This window comes from Silene latifolia, chromosome 1 (assembly GCF_048544455.1).
Source record: "Silene latifolia isolate original U9 population chromosome 1, ASM4854445v1, whole genome shotgun sequence".
Lineage (NCBI taxonomy): Eukaryota > Viridiplantae > Streptophyta > Magnoliopsida > Caryophyllales > Caryophyllaceae > Silene > Silene latifolia.
The window spans coordinates 159697014-159703570 of record NC_133526.1 but is presented as its reverse complement, the minus strand read 5'-3'; the positions used below and the strand labels follow the sequence as shown (position 1 = coordinate 159703570).

At 39.2% G+C, this 6557-nt stretch overlaps 1 non-coding gene across 1 annotated transcript; it reads right to left on the bottom strand.

Moving 5' to 3' along the window:
* Positions 1-6055: 6055 nt before the first annotated feature.
* LOC141620449 (small nucleolar RNA R71) lies at positions 6056-6162 on the bottom strand. Its single transcript, XR_012531966.1, has one exon. It is a non-coding gene; the product is annotated as a small nucleolar RNA R71 (small nucleolar RNA).
* Positions 6163-6557: the final 395 nt, after the last annotated feature.

The window sequence follows — 6557 nt, the reverse complement described above, 5'->3', positions numbered from 1 at the left end:
AATCGGCCGGAAGCTCTACATACCTTAGCCTCTCCAACAGCCACACGTGGAGGATCCTTAGAGATCCGAACGAAGGAGATTCTCCACAAGAGCCCTTCTTGTCCAGAGCTTGGATGATCTCGCCAAGCACCAACCATGATGGATCCCTACCATGCTCCATTTGCTCGACCACATGCACAAGGGGCATACTACCATAACATTTGGACCCCTCCTTCTTCAAGGCATCGACAAGGAGGTATGCATGCACTTGGAAAAAGGCAAGAGCCCTTCTCCTAGCCACCTCCGAAACATTGACATCCAACCTATTTGAGAAAATGTTGATAAGAGCTAACATATCCACACCATGGGGAGCAAGGAGAAAGTTGACTTGACTTGTTGACAAGCCCAACATTGAACGAAACTTCTCTTTGTAACACAACCGAGTCGGAGGAAGCACCGGAGTACAACCCGGCCATCCACCAATGGCGCCTACTTTTTCAGTAAGAGGACAAATTTCACCTTTCGGGAATACGAAAACATGATGTTTCGAATCCCAAAACCGAGAGCATGCATTAAGGAACGAGGATTGCACCTTAACTTGACCAACTCTCATTACAACGAGTTGATACTTATCGGGAGGTGACAAATCCCGACACCAATGTTGCAACCTATTTTCGAAAGCATCCATTAATAATTTTGTGGAAGAAGAAGAATTGTTTTTGTGGAGATGTTTTTAGTGTTTCGGATGATGGAAAAATGAAGCACAAACGTCCCTATTTATACAAAACAATCAGCGCTTTTTTCCAAAAAAAGGGGAAGCTCCCTTCCATCGCCCATGGCCTCGCGCCTCTTTGGGCTGGTTCTCAGGATCCGCGGCTTGATTTGTCCCTTTCAAGTTGTGTTTCTTCGTGACACCTAAATCCTCCCGCTGCAGGACTCGCACCTCTTCGGGCCTATCTAAGAATTTTTGTGTTTTCTCACACTCACATTTCCTTGTTTTTGCGTTTTACGAAATTCGACACGGTTTCCATGAGGCAGCTTTAAACATACGGGGTTTTCTCTTATTTTTTTAGGGGGGAAGGGCTAGTCGCCCCGATCCACGACGGATCGTTTCCATGTCAGTCGACAATTCCGAAAATTTTTCGCTTATTTCGCATTTTCCACAAAATCGAAAATTGATAACGCGACGTCAATTTTTCCCAAAAATCCAAGCTCTTGCAAAGTCGAGTCTTGATCTCACAAAAATCAAATCAAATACACTCGCAAAAATCTCTTTTAAAATTCACTCGTGACGGTTTGAGTTTTAGTTTTTGCGAGTTACAAATCAATTTCTAGCAAAATTCGATGCAAATTAATTCAAACACGAGTTAATTGCTCGAAATTTCAAATCATTTTCTTTTGAAAAATCCAAACGTGACGACCTGTCGCGGAATTTTCAAAATTTCAATTCAAATTTCAATTTTAACTTCGAGTCATCGTGGTAATTTTTGTTTTCATCAAATGCTTTTGCGTGTTTACATTTATGCGCACGTGCTACTTGTTGCTTGTTTTCCACACTAACAATGCAGGAACAAATGCAAAGCAAAAGGGGAACTAGTGGCTGACCGTGCTTCTCCGAAACACAACACAAAAAAGCCAAAAACACAAAAAAACCACAATCCAAAAACACATATATACAAAACGCCTCACGCAAAACGTAAATGTGTAAAATCAAAAGTCCAAAACACGGACAAACAACTACAACTACTAAACGCCTCCCGGTGGACCAGTCTCGGTCTCATGAGTAGTCTCGGGCAAACCAGACACCACCTCCTACTCGAGCCCTCTCTCCGGAGAACTCTCTAGCGTCTCGTACTCCATCGTGACGCGAAGGTCCTCCGCTGCAGCCAGCTGACCCTGAGAGAAGCAATCTCCGCATCCCAGCTTCGCGGCCCGTCCTCGCGACGCCTCAACTCCTAGTCCTGACTGATGATCCCCAACCCCTGTGACTCGATCATCGACCTCGCTGCATCCAACTCAGCACGCACCCGAGCAAGCTCCGCCGGATCCGCAGTGTTAGTTATTAAACCATATTAGACTCTTCTTATGACAATAAAATTACTAGCTAATTTTATGTAATGGTCTAATCTACATGCATGCAATAATTAACTGGTAGAAACTTCCTTACATTGAGAAATATGGCAATATAAGGGCACCACAAAGGTCTCCTACCTTTGTAGTTCTTGAGCTAAAAATTCAAAGGATGATCCTCTAAACTCTAAATCACCAACCTAGATGATCTCCTTAGGATGCACCCAAGACTATCCCAAAATACTACTAAAATTACTAACTAGATAAAAGTAGTAGTAAACCTTGTTTTTATTACTATAAATATTATTACTACTAAAAATATTCGAGGTGTATTATTATATGTGAATTTTTTGATGATTATAATCAACTTTTGATCAAGTTTTAAGAGAGGAAAAAGATGGAAAAATGGTCTCCTTTTTCTCTCTATTAAAACCAACCAAGAGACACCAAAATGGACTAATTTTTTGACTTGAAAATTAACCCATGCAATTGTGTAAGATGAGGTATATATAGGCATCTCAAAAGTAAACAAATGAGAGGAATATCTCATGTGCATTTTGTCAATATTATTGACATGTGGTGGTCTTAATACATACTCTAAAAAAACAGTCCACATGTATCATTTGGTCCATTTCGATTTTCGACATTTGTCCCACAAATGCTTATAAGTCTTATATTTAATTATCTTACATAATTAAATATTAATTTGATTATTTAACACTTAAATAATACTCCCTCCATTCAACTCTACAATGCTCTTTTCTATTTTACACACTATTTACAAGTGACCATTCATTATCAATTTTCTCTCAATACGTAAGTGAAAATATATTCATGTGGGATCTTGTTTGATTCGTCTTTACGAGTACATTAAAAATATCTAACTTTTATAATTTTTGCAAATACGTAGCTGACGATATTTAACACGTAAAACACGCGTTGGCAAACGTGAAAAAAGAAAAGGGCCTTGTGGAGTTGAATGGAGGGAGTACAAATTAACAACTAATGCCTACTTAACTATTATGTAGTAATTGGACCATTTTATCCATATAAAAATGTATCTTATGAACCCTTATTAGCTAATTTTACAACCTCTTGTAAATTTAAATAGCTAATTAGCTTTACCTAAAAACTTATACACATATCGTATAAATTTAATTAATTAACCATTAATTATTAAATATCAATTAACATTTATTAATTAATTATCTAATAATTAAATAATAAATTCCCTTGGCCCGAGTTCGTAACTCGTCATCAAATAATACATTCACTTGACTTATTAAAAGTCAATTATTACAAGGATTTAATTAATTTGTATCTCAAACAAATAATTAGTTTTTCCATTTGGATATCATCCTATAGGTGTGACCTAAAGGGATCAGCTGATCACCGCTGTCACACGACAGTAATGTCAAACTCTAGTCAGCCAATCATTACCGATTAACGATGATCAGCTGGCAAATAAATAAATAAATCCCTGTTATTCCTTTTACGAGATTTAATATGTAAACACATTTATTGTGGAAGACATTACCCCAACAATCTCCCACTTGTACGACACAAGTGTGCGTTACCAATTCTCTTGTCCAATAATATCTCCCACTCAATGCAAGATGTCTTTCAGGTCGTTCTTGCACGTGATCATATCATAAAGTGGTTTCCTCGATCAGGAGAATGACTGTCTGACCGGATATTCTACTATAGATATCATCCGAGCGTGGCCACGTATTTCCAGTCACCTCTCCTCGAGTGGCCTCGAGATAAAATATGACATGGGTGGACAATCCTGTTGACCTATTTTCTTTGTTCGATGCAGATCACAATGACCCAGTAAATGCTCATTGGCCTCCTTTTACGGTTATACGTGCAATTTATATAGACTTTTTAGCCTCTTATTGGACGCATTTCTATGCCTTTTTGTATCGCTTTGTATTGCAAAATGCCCCGAATTGGCTACTTTGGTTTCTTTTGTCTTAATTGCAGAAATGGATTCGAAAGTAGCGGAATCATCCCTTATTCGTCCCATTTAGCATGCATTGTAAGGAGACGGAGTTGTTAGAGCAAGATTCGTACCTCGAGATGCGTGAAGGAAGGTCATATGAAGCTGCTAAGACGAGTTGAAGGCTGTTCTTAGTGGAAAGAACTCAATCGAGAGGTTCTGGAAGTCGATCGGGTACTTTGACAGATATTAGAGGTCGGTTGAGTGGTTCTTTGTACTTGATCGAAATGCGATTTATTGGAAGAGTTCGATCGAGAGCCCTTTTTATTCAATCGAATAGTTTGGCTGGAGAAGACCTCGATCGAGTAGTCTGAAAGTACTCGATCAAGTTGTTTGCAACATTACACAGGTTTTAGTAATCCGTGATAGGTTTAATTATGTTAATATTCGCTCCCCTATATAAGGGAGTCGTCATTAGGTTATAAAACATCTCTTAGCTACGCTTTACATACTTCTGAATCTCTGAACTTCTCTTAATCACATACTTTAGCTCTTAATTACGGTGGATTGTTCTTTACGCCGGATTCATTTGGATTGTAATATTTCCTTTCTCTTAATCTTAATCTTAATACCTTTCTTGTTTTTATTTCTTGTTTTCTTATTGTTATTCTAGCTCTCCTTTAGTTTATGCTTATTTATTATTCCTTCATTATGTCTCTAATTAGTATGCTTATTGTTATTATTGTTGATTGCATTAAGAACATGAGTAGCTAATCCCCTTATGTTAAGATTAGGGGATCCATGGTAGCGATGTGACGATGTAGTAAATAGACTAGATACTTTATTTGTGAGAATCTGTCACCATAGCAATATAACTGTAACATATTTAGTTGAGTGCACGCTTCTAAATAACCTTACTTTGGTTAACTTTGGTCCTGGATCGAAAGATTGGAATAAACATGCCTGCTATGAACATTAGACTACCCTAATGAGGACGAAAGTTAAGTTAGTGGACATCTAGGGTGGATAGCGGACCGGAAGGACATTTCTCTTACCCTTCTCATAGTAGATTGTCTAGGCTATTTACAACTGAATCGATGAACTGCCATGGTGAACCGAAATCCTGACATACCTCTCTTATCTGATCACTTTTATCTCATTTTCTCACTTTATTGCTCTTGCTTATTTCTCTTGTCCTTTGATCTTTAGTAGTTTAGAAAACCAATTTAAAACCCCTCATTTGTGACTTAGATAGACGGACTTACAGATAGATACCTTGCCTCCCTGTGGAGATCGACCCTAGTTATCACTAGCTTATGTTAGTTATATTTAAGTATTTATTTTTGGTACATAACGACCGTACCAAATTTTGGCGCCGTTGTCGGGGAGGCAACAACCCTGTTTGTCTGTTGTTGTTTTGTTTATTTCCTTCCGTATCAGGAAATTTTTATTCCTTGAGACAGTTCTCACTTATTTCCCTCAGTGTTGTGTATGCCCAGGTGTAACAGGTCAGAATTAGTTCCTGCTGATCCTAAGCCAGAGAGATCTTTTCGGCATAGACTAAGACTGCAAATGAAGATTCAAAAGGAAGACTTGACTACTTTTAAACTTGAGCCACAACATTTTCTGTTTGCAGAAGATCCGTCTTGTGAAGAAGACAACTCTATTTCTTCTATCAAGCCAGTAAAGATGCCTAATATTGCGAATGACTAAGAGCCCACAACTGCCTCGATCCCTAAAGGTTTTAAGCTTGCGACCGAGGATGGCAACACTTTTGACATCCGGCCATCCTATATTAATTTGGTCGAACGAAATTTGTACTGAGGCGTGGCGGGTGAAGATCCGCTTAAACACATAGAGGTCTTTACTGACTATTGCTCTACCATTCCCACCACTAAGGGAGTGACCCAGGATAAGATTAAGGAAGTCCTGTTTCCTTTTTCTCTGACCGACGGAGCCCGTGAATGGCTCACTGATCTTGATCGTACTGCAGCCGGTATCACCAACTGGGAGACTCTTGCCCTTGCCTTTTATAAAAGGTACTTTCCTCCACAACGTACCAATCAACTGAGAGGAAAAATTACAAGTTTCAAGCAGGCACCTGATGAGAATTTTTATGAAGCTTGGTGTCGTTTCAAGAAGTTGGTACGGTCTCTTCCTCATCATGGTTTTGATCAGTGGTTCTTGTGCAACCAGTTCTATAATGGGTTGTATGACGACCACCGTGCTATATTGGACGCCTCATGTAATGGGCGATTTCAGAAGAACAATGATGATGACAAAGGATTGGGAATTATTGAGGAGATGGCTACCCATTGTGCTGAGTATGGGAACTCGAGAGATGGTATTCGCACAGTTCATTCAGTTGATAATGTTGTAGTGGCTCAGCTGGACGCCATAAATGCTCGTTTTGATAAGTTAGAGTTGCAAGCTACTGGTGATCAACAAACGGTTCACTTGTTGACCAGACAAGAAGCCGTTACATGTGAGAGATGTGGGAGTAACGACGGTCACACTGTTGTTGACTGTCTAACAGAGAAAGAGCAAGTCCTTGCCTTTCAGCAAT